Genomic DNA, 14,780 nt, shown 5'->3' with positions numbered 1-14,780 from the left:
CAGCTGTGGCTGACGGACAGGCTGAATGATTTAGCCCCGGTGTTGGCCCCCCGGGTTACCTCAAAGCGGGTTTCTGCACCGTGGTTCACGGAAGCACTGTTTGCCTCTTGTCGCCAGTGCAAGGTGGCTGAGAGGGCCTGGCGCTCTCAGTATGACCCGTGGCCAGACTTGCATACAGGACTGCAATCAAAGCTTATCATCGTGATATCCTTCGTGAGAAAAAGGATTACCTGGCTAGGAGGATAGAGGCAGCCTCCAATTCATGCAAGGAGATCTTTACTGTGGTGAGGGAGTTTACGGCTCCTAGATCTAATCTCTCTCAAACCGCTCCCTCTGAGTCGTGGGCCTGTGATCTTGCAAAGTTTTTTACGGATAAGATTAAATTGATCCAGGACTCCTTCCCTGAGAGGTCGGTTGAAGTGCATCCCAGCAGTGGGGTGGGGTTAGTTCCATCGCCTACCCTGGATTCTGCCTTGTCTGTTTTTCCGCCTATCTCTCCTTCTGCGTCACTGGCACTTTTGGTCAACCTTAAATCAGGGTCGCCCTTAGACCCCTGCCCGGCCAAATTTCTGGCCCATTGGTTAATCCACTTTTGAACCTCTCTTTGAGGGAGGGGATGGTCCCGCAGGCTTGGAAGCGGGCAATGGTGATCCCCCTTAAAAAGCCTGGCCTAGACCCCGAGGGGTTGGCCAATTATAGGCCTATCTCTCTCCTTCCAGCGTTGGCTAAAATTACGGAGAAGCACGTGCATAGTGTGCTCTCTGCTTTCTTAGAAACCAACGACCTGCTGCACTCTACTCAATCCGGCTTCCGCCCCAATTTAAGTACCGAGACGGCGTTTTTGGAGGTGTCTGAGGCCATTAAGGAGGCTCTGGATTCTGGAGGCAAAGCCATGCTTGTCATGCTTGATCTGTCGGCGGCCTTCAACACCGTCCCCCATGGGGGGATCCTCGCCAGACTTCATAACATCGGTCTGATGGGGAGGGTGCTCAACTGGTTTACATCTTTCTTAGCTGGCCGTCGACAAACGGTCTGGGCCCCCCCTGCTCCGCTGAGATGCCGCCATTGGGAGTCGGAGTTCCGCAGGGCTCTGTGTTGAGCCCGACTCTTTTTAACATCTTTAAGACCCCTTTGGCGGCACTGGTGGAGTCCTGTGGGGCCCAGATCGTTTCTTATGCTGATGACACCCAGCTCCTCTTCACGTGTAGGAAAGGTGAGGATTTTGACGGAGAGAGCATTCGGGAATGTCTCGGGCTGTTTTTAATTGGTTTCAGCAGAACAGCCTTAAATGTAACTCTGACAAGTCGGAGGTGCTGTTCTTTGGCTGTACCTCAGACCCTGACTGGCAGGCATGGTGGCCGATGGATATGTTCCCCCCAGCACAGGCATCCCAGCTGGCAAAAAATCTGGGAGTCAAGATCGATAATGGTCTGACGCTGAGATCTCAGATCCTCGGTCTTATGGGCACATGTTTTGGCATTCTCAAGATGCTCCGGAAGTTTCTTCCTCTGCTCACAGAAGAACACAGGAAGATTACGGTGCAAGCCTTGATTGGCTCCAGATTGGACTACGCCAACGTCCTCTATCTGGGTCTTCCGGATTATCTTGTACAGCGGCTGCAGGTCGTGCAGAACTCTGCTGCACGCGCCATCTTTGGTCTTCGCAGGCGAGCCAGAGTGTCCGGCCTTTTGCAGTCGCTCCATTGGCTGCCTATCTGGAAGCGGATAGTTTTTAAGGCGCTGACCCTGGCTCATAAAGCGCTTTTTGGCTCGGGAGCAAAATATCTTCAGCGTAGGCTTGTCTATTATCGCCCGGCCCGATCTTTGCGATCTGAATCTTTGTCGCTTGCGGCAGTTCCCCGAGTAAAGAGGGCCTGTATTGGTGGGCGCTCCTTTAGTCTGAGGGCACCACAGCTCTGGAACACTCTGCCATTGGCCTTACGCGGTACTTCTAATCTGCTGTCTTTCAGGAAGGGCCTTAAAACCTGGCTTTTTACCCTTTAGTATGTGTCACTCTGCTGTTAATGAATGTTTTTTTCTGTTATGTTTTTCTTTTTATGAGCTGCCAATATAAAGCGCCGGGACACTCCAATGGAGTAGCCGTGCGCTATAGAAATCAAATTTAACATAACATAACATAACAACGTGGAAGAGGGGCAAATATTGCATTGGCAGGCAGCTCTCATGAAGGCTCCATTAGCTTCAGCTTTAGGCTGGTGTCAGAACCTGCTGCCTGGGAAGCAGAAATTAAGGGGCCAGGAAACACCTAGTTACCACACCACTGGACACCGCAAGAAAGAGCAGAAGGCAGTCACCAATTGGTCCCACCCATAATTACACCCAGGAGCAGAACAGGAAGAATCCTAGTCCTTCGCTATGACATAAGAACAGCAGCAAGAAAAACAAAATGCCTTCCCGAAAGCCTATCCATCGAGAATCATGTTAGTTCCCAGACTTTGTGGAGTTTCTTTTTCACATCCTTTAGAGAAAGGGCTGCTTCTAGCTGAACAAAACTTAACTGAGCACTGCCTCACCGAAATGGCACAAGGATTTATGTAACCCGGAAACTACATTTGCCATCATCAAAACTACCACCTGTCCATAATCCCAATAGCCATTTGCAGTTATCAAGAAGTAAAACCCTTCCTTGCAGGACTTGACCAAACACCAAAAAAAGTGTGTGGGGAGGAACCAGGCATAGACAACACTCTAGAGCTTATACTGCACATTAAAGGATGCCTGTGGTCGCTGGCCTTAGCTTATGAACTCTGCAAACATTGAACATGTTGGATCAATTCACTTGGAGCTTTTCTAGACTCAATTCTGCCAGGAATACACTGATAAAACATCATATCACAAAGTCACTGAAGTGGTAAACATGGCACTGCTTTCTAAGGTGCGACTAATGGTGCTTACCCAGAATCATACATCCCAGTGGAGCAATATGGATATGCAACCTAGCTCATTACGAAAATTCTCCAGATTTGAGGCATCAATTCAGAAATGACAACTAGAAACGAATGGGGGCCCAATCCCAAGTTCTCACTGTTTCAAGTGTAGCGAGTGCGGTCACTTTCTCCACAGTCATCTCTATTATTCAACCAAGGATTTTATTTTTGTGGATACCACAGGTATGTTTCCAAGTTATTCTAGTCATTGTACAAAGTTCTGAGCTGAAGTATATGAAGATGGAAAGACCATACATTGGCTGTCGAAAAGCAGGTGTACCTTGTCACAAGTCGGTCATTACAGGACTGTATAGTCACCTTCACTCACAGTGGTCATAACATACACGACCAACAAAGAGTTCAAATTCAAGAATGAGGGGGAAATAGGATGAACTCATCCATAGCCCGTATGCCCAAGTTACCCTTCGAAGGTCTAATATGGTTAGATAGCTTGCTATTACCTATTTTTTCCTCATTTAATTCACAAAAGATCATACTTGAGGACTGTAATCTCCCTTTGTAAACGTATAGATATGTGGCAATCATCTACCAAACACAACGTCCATCCCAAGCCACCACCCCTCCAATTAGCCAACTCCATGCTGTGCATGGCCTTTGACTTTACATATGGTAATAAAATATTACTTCATAACAGCCTGCGAAATTCACTGGAAAAAAACGAGAGAGAGAAAGAATAGAGAAAGAATATTATATATCTACTGAAAAACTAAACTTAAGGTGATGTTATAGTTGGGTATGGCAAAAACATCTTACTGTACATTAAAAAAATAACACCTCAGAATTCACTACAAAAAAGCTCATCTTAAAGTGACGTTATAGTTAGTTGAAAACGACAGTAAAAACTTAAAGTTTAAAACTAAAAAAAAATGAAATTCACCTGTAATATAGTTAACTGAAGTAACTAGAACTCACATCCTTACCATGCACAATGTTGTCATCTATGGTGTCAAGAGTCATGAAACAGGTTAGGAGATATATAGATTCACCAGCATCCATCAAAATGTAAGGCATTACTGGGAAGACTGGAAACATCCGCTTGTTCCACAGTGTAACAGACAGTTATTTACAACAGGTCTTTTGAAAACAGAGAGCTAGAGCAGTCTGTTGGGAAAACCTAAAAATGCACCTCTTTTCAGGTTTAGAAAGTTGTATGTAGAAAGGACAGAAGGAACCCTGCTTTGTTCTGTTCATTAAGGGAAAAAAATGTGCATCGTTTTGCCTCAAGCCTGAAACTGAACATGCACTTACTCGCCCGTTAATAGAAAGAAATAAGCGCAGCACTATTCAGCAATATTCCTCTGTCATGGTACGCCCAGATCCTAAACAAGAGCCTCACAACCCGACACACCTAGACACTTGCCTGTAGAGACAAAGATCAGTGGAAAGTTTATCTTAAAAATGTGATAGGTTCGCTAATTTGAAAATGTTTTCAGTTTGAGGTGTAAACTCAATTACTTCTAGGGCTTGCCCAAGACAGTGCATGCTCTGTCTCCCGCAAGCCATTTTCCTAACAGTAGGCTTAATGGCAGCTTAGTGATTACCATTATTTGGTTTCATGGTCACTCTCAGTGGCTTGTTCTTATGGGAAACATCATTAACAACGAAGGCAGTACTACGCGTAACGTTTACAACGAGGCACTTACCACGTAAACGTCTTTCCAACGCGTATGCCTTCAACGATCGTATTTACCACGAAGAAAAAAAAAAACGAAGGATTAAAAAGGGGGGTTGGGGGGGGGGTCTCCCCCCCCCCATAAATAAAACGATCTCGCCGTGCCGAAGAAAACAGTGTCATAAGAGAGGAAGCGGAAATAAACTTCCGCTTCCTCTTTATGACGTAAGAACGACGTGGCAAAGAAAATGAGGGGAAAACGAATTCCGTGGTAACGCATGCGTGGAAAAGGCATGCGTTGCAACGGAATTCGTGGTAACAACATATAACCGTTCTTATTGGTAACCTGCCATAGGCTTCCTTCTTCTTCGTCTGTATCACTTGTGGAGCATTGACGCATTACTCATGTCCGTCAACTACTCTTTTTTTAGGTGCTACTTTTTTCTTTGTATTTGAGCACTCTAGTCGAGGGTTCTTTTAGGTCTTGGCTAGCGTAAGACTGCGCACATGCGCAGTCTCGCTGGTGAGGCTTAAGGAGATAGGGTGAGTTTCACTAGCGAGGTTAAGTCCTGCCCCTCTTTTCCATTGGCTGGCGTCACTGTTCATGCTAAACGGTGGCCAGCCATTGGAAAAGAGGTCCCAGTGACGTTCTTCTTTCTCTTTAAGCCCCGTCCTTTTCAGACTGGCTTACTCGACTTACTGCTGCGGTAAAAGCTTTATTATCTTCTTTATGGGGCGAAACAGATGGCCGCATAAAGAAGATAATGAACCTTTTACTCCAGCAGTAAGTCGGGCTCTTAAATAGAAAGCAGCACGTCGTGGCTGCCCGGAAGAGGAGCAGAGTTGGGCAGTGAGCTCGCCCTGGAGCCTCTTTTGTTAGGATGTTTGCAATGCCCACCTTATGTATCCGCTTGAGGCCCATGAGAGAGGCCGGCAGACTGTGCGGCGGCGGGACACGCTGGATATGGGACCTGCTGTCGCCGGTACTGGAATGGAGGATCGATGACTCACCGGCTCCTCCTCTTTCAGTTTCGGCAGATTCCCCTGACTCACTGACACGGGGCGATATCCGGAGCAGCCTGGCACTCTTGTCGTCTTTTCTTTCCGCTTTTACTTATAGGCTGCTTGACTTCGTACCGGTGTGCATGCAGGTAAATGCAGTCCGCGCTGTCAAAACCTGGCCCCGCCCCACTTCTGCAGCCGTCGCTGCTCGCCCTTGCTCGAACTTCAGAGGGAATGGGTAACTTTAATAGTGTACTAGTAGAAAAAAAAATACTGCATTAAAGATCTTGGGCTGTAGAGGCCCTTGGGAGCCGAGGAAATCCAGATAGAAAAAAAATGGTTTGCTACTTTAGAACCAGCCCACATTTTTAAATCAGTACGGTGTAATATATTTAATAGATGTAATACCAGTATGTAAAAGCATCATCGGTGGTGCATCACTAAGTGCAAACAACAACAAAAATTACACAACTCTCATTTTGTACAATGTTTTCGTTGTATAATTCGGCTGCTCAACTACGAACGTGCCATGCTCAAAATGGCTGAAAGGTCACGTATTTTAAAGCCGTATATACCAATTAAAGTTTGCTTTTCCCGTCTACGATTACTGCCTTCCTAAAGCGGAAGAACGATGTCTCCACTGTGACGTTCAACTTGATTCCGAGATTGTCCTTTCCCTGAAGGGCAGGCGGCTGTGAATCGCCAACCAGAACATGGTCATTAACGTGGGAGAGGGACGTTTAGTGCTATTTAGTTTTGGTGGTATATACTTTTTTCCTTTCATTTAAAGATACATGCATCTCTTTGCTCCGTTTACAGAGTTAATCATTTATGATTGTTTATTCAACTAGCAGTTAGCTGTCTTGCGCACTCAATAGACGTTCTTTGGGCTTTTTTTTTTGCAGAGTCAACTGCATTCGGTGCCCCTTGGTCTGGCCTCTTACTGAAGGCAGGGAGATATGCCTGAACGAGTGCCTTCTGGAGGCCACCTCTCCAGGGAGCAAATCACGGAGTTGTCAGAGGTGACAAAGGAAGGCTGGGGATTTTCGTGGTTAATTTAGCTAGACATTGCATCCGAAATATACATATATTATGTTAATATATATATATATATTTATATTTTCAGTGTAATTGGGCCTTGATGTGGCGTTCGCGAGTGGCTAGTTAACCATTGCATACCTCCACAGGGGCCCTTGAATATGGGAATTAGGGCTTGGTATGCCATGGAGTATTTCTAATTGGAGTGGAGCAGATGGGACTTACAAAGTGGTCCAGCAAAGGAGACAAGGCAGGTGACAGTCAAACCCGAGATACCATTGGCAGTTTACTGCACCAGCCAATGAGCCTGTGGCTCGAAAGGAATTAATACATGGGAAATTTGCACTGTTTTTATTTCACGTAGTATGCTGCGCCCTCCATTGTCGCGCAGTGACGCTCCACACAAGCCCTTGCCACAGAATGTAACCAGAACTTTGTTTCTGGAAAAAAAAGTTCAACGTGGCTAGATCACTGTTTGAGAGAGCCCTTCCACCAGAACATTAGAGTGCAACAGTCACCGTCAAAGAAAGGTGGTGGCTTGGTGTTGTGTGTGTGTGTGTCTGGCTGTGTGTGTGGCTGTGTGTGTGGCTCTGTGTGTGTTTTTGAAAGAAATAAAATGCGTTGTTATTTGCAATGTCAATAGCTCAAACTCGCGTAAATACGCGACCTATTGCATTGCAAATGCAATAGGTCTCGCATTTGTGAGAGATTAAGCTAATGGCATTGTAAATGACAATGACATTTATTTATCTGTTTTCAAAACCAACACATAAATAAAAATGTTGTCATTTACAATGCCAATAGCTCTAACTTTTGCAAAGGCGAGACCGTTGCATTGTAAATGCCTGTTTTCTAGGTGTCTCCCTTCCTGTCGACACTCTGCTGTCCATCATGTTGCTCTGCAACATGCCTTCCAGGGCAGCCTTTAGCGCTGGTGGCTCCCAGTGCGAAAACATATTTAGGCACCCCACGACCTCCTTCTCCACGGATTGTCTCACTGACCCTCATCTCTCCATAACCCCCTCTAATATGCATTTCATTTGTTTTAAAGTGCTTAAAAGAAAGCAATCTTCCCAAACTCACTCTTTTCAGCAAAATTAGGAAAAGATAATGAAAGCAGCAAAAAAAGCAAATATTACGTCTTAACCTGTACTCTGCAGTTTGCATGCAGCTCTTTGATGACAGTTCATAAGTTATTGTGATATATTAGGATTGTTATTTGTGAACTGCAATTAAAAAGAGGGATCAAAAAAGGGAACAAAAGCAGTAACCCACTGAGCTATCCACATAAAATACAGTTCTGGGATCTGCATGGTACATGTGGTTTCTCACCTACTTTATGATGAATCAAACTGTCATTAGACAAAACTCCGATCTCTCTCCAGCAGGAACATTAACCACCAGTTACCTTCGCCTTTTTATTGCTGCTCAAATCTACTTGACACACCGTAAACTCTGCAGCTGGTGCTTGTAAATCATAATTTTTTCTAAACAAGGCACCCCCTCGCCCCCAAGGTCAGCGCCAGGTGCGGCTGCATCAGTCACACTGCCCTGTAGCCGGCCCTGCTGCCACTCAATTGTCCCTGTGGCCCCACCTGCCCTCTCTCCATTGTCCATGTCCCCCTCTAAAAAAAAAACAGTAAAGTGACCAACGCTGGCTGTTTCATATTCTTCCACACACGCAACAAGTGTTGCCCACCCACAGACTTCCCTGCCTCCCTATTGCCTCCTACTGGCTGCATCACAGTCTTTACTTTTCTTGTTAACTTTCAGCTATTTTTCTCAACAGAAGCGCCGCTGTACAACATGGCTAAAAACATTGACAAAGCCAATAACTCCCATAGTTGAGATCTACTGGCATTACCAATGCTCGCAAGTGTAAAAGATATACTTGTGATCTAGAACAGGAAAAAATGGCGTATGCGTTCAGGTTAGTAAGGGGTTTTGCTGGGTCGAAGAGAGTACTTGTGTTTTTTAATCTTAGGACAGGAAAAGGTCTAGGGCAGGTGTTCAATATGGTGAAGCTACCCATCTGTCCATGCCCCAGGCCTCATCTGCTAATGCACACAAAAAATAGGGTCACCCAATCTTCCATCATTCCACTCTGATCTCTCTCATGTCTCTTTAAAGCATATACGAACATTGTGTATGTGTGGTAAAACAAGTACAGCAGTAGAATATTTATACGTCCCACCAGGATTTCAAGTGACAAAGATAATCGATACTGGCCGTATTTCCAGGCTTCCCCGCAACAGCCGGGTGGAGGTACAGAAAAACCCAATATCATTTGCATTTCTATGCTTGCTTCGACACCTGGGGGGAGGAGGAATCAAAAATCCTGATGCTAATAGTACTTCCAGTGTACCTCTAAAAGCAGAGCCTAAAATTCAGTGCTTAATTTGTTAAAAAGTAAGTGCCAGGATATTTTCAGGAGATCACGACAGCTTGCACCACCCATTGCCCCTGCCAACACTGCCAATGACCGTGCCAACACAACAACATATCATCTCACTCCTAAAAGTGATACAATTCAGACGATATTTTATGTATTTTGACTTATTAAACACACTTGTGCTCTTCTCAAACTTAAAAAGACAGTGCCACCATGTGGTGGACTGTTACTACAGCTGGTGCTGACAATTAGGTTCCAGTGCAGAGCACCGGAAACCACCGGCTCAAATTAAGCACTGCTAATATTTCACAATAGCCTAATTTTCAGTTTCATCTTTAATTCTATAATATTAACGGAAAGCACTGTTTCCAGTGTCCAAATTTCACAAATACTCCAAGACTGGAGTTTGATCAGTAAATTATACCACCCTTGACTATTTAGGATATTTCTATACCTTTATTTAACATTCAACAGAAGGCATGATAATTCAGCTACTTTCAACAGTATTTCTAAGCTTTCACTCAGAATTACAGGGAGGAATCCAAGTAGGACTGCGCAGAACAAGAAATGGAAGCCTATATCTCTTTAATGTGTCAATGCCAGTTCTGTTTTGTCATGGTGTGTGCAAAACTCCATAGATAGGGACGCTGCTGGGTCTCACCAATCAAAACTGAACAAAGAAAAATTGTCTAAAAGCAAAAATATTTTTGGTGCCAAAAAGCTTACTTGCCACAGTGGTCCCAGGAGGGGAACTACTTTGTGTGGTGTGATGAGGATGTGCTACTTGTGAAAGGACAGAATGCTGTTAATCACACTGAAGTTTGCAAATGACTGACGTGGGCTGACCATCACCCTGTGCTGTAATAGGCAGAAGAAAAATGCACAATTACAGACCAATGGACGAAGAAAGCCATCTGAAAGAATATTATGCATCTAACTTTGGTAAAAATCTAAAGATCTTGGCTAGCCAGATCAAGCAATATGCATTTGACAATAGCTCTATGCCTTCTCTCAACGGGAGGCCTATAAATACACACAAACCTTATAAAAACAGCACGCAGCGGTTGTCTGCATGCATCCCCTCCATTTCCAGGGAAGTTGAAACGCTTTAACACGGACCACAATCCTTCGTTTAGCTTGCCACCTGGCCAATATTTTACATGTATGGTTGGAATTGTAATCTTACAGTGATTAAAAATTAAGAAAAAAAACGAGAAAAAGAAAAAAAAACGGAGGAAATCATTCAAAACTAGCGTTTGCCCTTTTGCAGCATACACTTAAAAAAATAAAGGAATGATACAATTCAAATCTGTTTTAGACCTGTTTAATCTATTCATACATGATTAGTAGCGCAAATAAAGACCGAACAAACTTGTTAAAAAGGTGATACAGAGGACTGTGCACAAGTTTGTATTGAACTTTCCAGAATAATAAAGTAAGATCAAGTTAAGGAATATTTCACTGAGAAAGGGGCAGGCCTGGCCTCACAACTAGCAAGAGCGATAGGGGTAGACCGGGAGAAAGAAGTAGGTGGGAGAGATGATTGGAAAGGGACGAAGAAGACAAAACCTGCAAGAGCGAGAAATATGAACAGACGTGGAGAGAGGTGCAGAAAGAGGCATGAGGGAAATTAAGCCACCTGGTCATTGGGCTGGGCCGAAAGTTCCCAGTATCCCTTGAGGGGGTGGTCCCTGCGCTTTATATATTACAAGATAAGCATTGAGCACAATGCACTCAATCGTGTCCATCAGCAAGACATGGCACCCAGGCGCAGCTCCTCCGCTAATGCACCTCAACAGTAAACTCACTTTACTCTGGTAACGAAAACATAGAACTCCCACAGTCAGAGCTTTAATTGGGCCGGATCCTCCGGTGCTAAGCACCAGCAGTTTTAACAAGCAGCTGCTGAGACAGGCCCCCATCGGGCTCTTCATTTTTGCCCTCACCCTGAGGGTGAACAAAAAAACCTTAACTCTTCAGCAGTGCCATCCTTCAGTGGCTTTGATGTAACTTCAAGGAGACTCGCCATAGTTAATTCAGTCTCGTGTCAGAACTGCAGCATTTTCAGTATATACACACACACACACACATATACATATAAACACACACAACGAATCCATACCATAGGTGTTACTTTTCTTCTTATGCATCTAACAACCATTGACAAAGCCAATAGTCCTGGCTTGTTATAAGTATAAATGTACTTGTATCATATATGTAGATGCAATGATAGAAAGAGCAACATTGTTAAGCACAGATTTTACCATATGTGTTTTTAAGCCACGGCCTTAATTACATCGGTCACGTCACGTCCCTTTGAGCCACCCCCCCCCCCCCCCCCCCCCCCCCCAGTTTTTTAAATCCCACTTAAAGCCCTGCCCACAGTTAGTGCAGGCCATAATATAATGGTAAGGTAACTCGTCGACGATGCGAAAACCACCACAAACACCGTGTGGCTGCATTACACTGTATTAATCGAATGAAAACATCCCGTTCCATCCCAAATCTAGTCTGCACCTTTACATGCAGGGGAATAAGGGGGGAGGGAGGGGCGGATATGGCAACTCTACCCGGGCCTCCCATCCAACCGAAGACCAATGACTGTTTGTGAGAATAGTGGAGAGTAGCGTCGCCAGTGTGTCGTGGCCCCACTGCAAGGAAGGCAATGCCGCCCCCCCCCCCCCCCCGCTGCTCTTCGAGTTGTAAAAGACATCACTAAGCTTGGTACGGAGCCCGGCTTTTACCAAACTCATCACAAACATGACTAACGCTCCCCGCCGTAAGGGGGCGCGTTTTGTTGCACATGAACGAGACCCGAAGGCCAGTCCCCTTACCTGCACGGTGTCTCCCGAGGCCGCCTCCAGGGCTGAGGCGGACACTGGCGAGGGGAGAGAAAACGGAGCCCGAACCAAAAGAAAACAAGAGAAAGCTTCCCGCAGGCAGGTGACCCCGTGCACTATCAAGCCAGACCACCAGTCACTCCTGGAGCCAAAGGAAAGACGAGGCTAGCGCTGCGAACCGGGAGCCACTGAAAGTCTGATTATACAAAGGTTTCTGAGCCCAAAAGTGTGTCCGGGCTTCAGGTGAAACGCAGGTCGCTGACCCCTAACAGCGCAATAGGGAAGGGCTGGCTACGCACACCCACCAATGGTACGACGGACCTTGTAGTCCACCGCCCCCTTTAGAACTGTGCACACTACGGGAAGCAATGCACTGGGGTGGGACACTTTGTTTTGGAAGGAGCGAGTCCTGCAGGTTTACTTCTGCCCTCTGTTTCCAGCAGCTCCAATACCATTTCCGTGCACCTGGTAGTCTAATTCCTGCAGTCACTTTTTTAGTCCAAATCGTCGTTTTCACTTGTGTTGACTGAGCTGAGCTGAATCGAGACTGCAGCTCCCATAATGCACTAATTTGTAAAAGGAAAGCCCAGAATTATAAACACGGTTTCCCTGGTGACATGGAGACAGCCAGTTAGCATTGGACGGTAACCCCTTGTAGTGTGGGCACTTTCAGGCCGTGCTGTTTCTAGCCATAACCCTTAAGCAAGCAATGAATGGCCCATTGCCTTTAAGTACAGAGTCGAACTATAAATCCCAGCAGGCCTTTCGCTAGTGGCTCAAAACTAGTACTGGCTGAAGCCCCCCCCCCCACTCCACACAATGGAATTGAGCAGTTAATCTGTATGCATTGATATCATGGCAGGATAGCAATTTATTCTTTACAAATTAACCATATAACCTCCAAAAAGAAATGTGATCTCTGCTGAGAAATTCAAACTCCTGTTCACTGATATGGTGCTTGTGTAATCAATAAAGCACTTTGCTGCCCTTGATGCTAGCTCTACTCTATAAAACGACGTATTTAATATCAACAAGTGAAAACTGGAGGCAAAGGCAGAGCTTCCAGGTTCCAATCTCTAAATATCTGGAATTGTCTCTCAAGTCTCTTTCCTCCTTTGTCTTACCACCTCACATTTTATCAACTCCTATAGACATGCTCCTTGCTGTGCTTTTATGGAGGAGCTGAGAGGGGTAGGGAGTACGAGGGATGGGGATTTGAGGGAGGAAGCGGCACATGGGGACAGATCAACATGACATGCACTCCGATGGGGCCGAGTTCTTCCACACCAAATTACTGTTTAACTCATGGCCGATGGACCTTTATTGCCAGCTGAGAAGTGTAGAGGGGAGAATTAGATCATTTAAACAGGACCACAATTTATAAGAACCATGACAATATCCAGAAGCAGAACACAGGCAATGATTGCCCCGATGTCAAGTTCGGCTTTCATCTGTGGTGAATGTATGAAAATCATTACCCTGTCCCTACACCACCACTACCATGATATCCCTACTTAGCATTTCCCAGACAAGATCAGGAAAAAGGTGTCAGCGCGTGAAGCCTTCCTAAGAAGTCCACTCACGTTGTGTGGGTCAAGTAGCAAAAGCTACAGAGCTCATTGTAAGATGCTCCTTCTCTATTCTTCGATCTCCTCACCCTTCTCCCCTTCTCCCGAATCCAGCCGAGGGCACTGTCCCTAATACAAAATCACAAAACATATAACATGCCCACTGATCACCTCATCTTGCAGGACACTTCCCATAGGTAATTTTCCATTCAGAAGTCTGTTATGAGCTCAAAACCAATTTCAATTATGACACATGGCTGATAGCCAAAAGGTGGAAAAGACAAGTCTCGCAGAATCAAAACTCACACTTTGCTCAAAATCGGAGGTCTTGGAACTGTCACTGTCAACACCCCCTCTATTTTCAAACCAGGAACTATCAGCTCAATATCAATTTTCAGTTCGGGGTTCCTGCTGATTACTTGTAAAGACCTCAGCCTCCCGGTACCCACTGTTTCCAGCATCAGCAGCCAAATAAGTCCATTCTCGGGCGGCGTATCTCTGACAAGGCACCTTCGCCCTTCTCGACCTTCTCAGACCCCCCTATGCTTCTTCTGCACCACTTCAGATGTTTCAGACACAGGAGCAAGATCTCTTTCAGGTGCCAACCTCAGATTTAACCTCCCTTGTCTCCCAAGCCACGTTTCCTCTGCAAGCTCTGTGCTTCTCCTCTGCACCCGACCACCTTGCGCACCTTTTCTTTCAGCTGAATCTGACTCTATATCACTCGCAATGTTACTGTCTCCATCGAGGTCAATACCTGCACCTTGTGTAGCCTGACCCCCCTCAGCTTGCTCTGGTGGGCAACCTGCTTCGTTAGTAACCCTCACAGCTTGGCTTGTCCACCCCTGTGGCCTCACAACCACAGCTGGAATTTCTTCTTGGAGAGGAGCTGTTTTATCAGATGATTCTGAAACTCTGCGGGTGTGGGAGGCATGTATCCATTTGGGAAAGCCCCCGCACTTCACAGCTGTATTTGTCACTAGGATTACTTGATATGGACTCTTCCACCGGGCGTCAAGACAATTCTTCCTCACCTGCTTTCAAACGAGCATCCAGTCACCCGGACACAAATCATGACACATGTCCTCCGAAGTCGGTGCAGTCGCAGCTTCAATGTGGTGAGACAAAGAATGGACTATGTCAGCCAATCCCTTGCAATAATCAAGTATCAAATCATCTGTGAAGTTTATCAAGGCTATAGACTGCACTGCTGGCAAGTGTATCGCCCTCCCCATCAAGATGTCATGAGGCAAGAGACCTGTCCTCCTGTCAGGAATGCTACGGATACTCATCAACACCAAAGGCAATGCATCAGGCCATTTCAAAGACGTGGATGAACAAACTTTGGCCATTTGCATCA

The 14,780-nt window shown here is 45.6% G+C and overlaps 1 protein-coding gene across 1 annotated transcript in view; it reads right to left on the bottom strand.

The window, feature by feature from the left end:
* The window catches only part of KIFC3 (kinesin family member C3), a 422,885-nt gene extending 410,897 nt beyond the window's left edge, over positions 1 to 11,988 (bottom strand). Inside the window, exon 1 of the mRNA XM_086945003.1 lies at positions 11,847 to 11,988. The gene's annotated coding sequence lies outside the window, so the exon portion shown is untranslated. The remainder of the gene's footprint in view (positions 1 to 11,846) is intronic.
* Positions 11,989 to 14,780: the final 2,792 nt, after the last annotated feature.

The sequence above is a fragment of the Lissotriton vulgaris genome, chromosome 12, assembly GCF_964263255.1.
Source record: "Lissotriton vulgaris chromosome 12, aLisVul1.2, whole genome shotgun sequence".
In the NCBI taxonomy this organism is placed as follows: domain Eukaryota; kingdom Metazoa; phylum Chordata; class Amphibia; order Caudata; family Salamandridae; genus Lissotriton; species Lissotriton vulgaris.
Note: the sequence above shows the minus strand (reverse complement) of the source record. Positions and strands in the feature narration are given on the sequence as shown.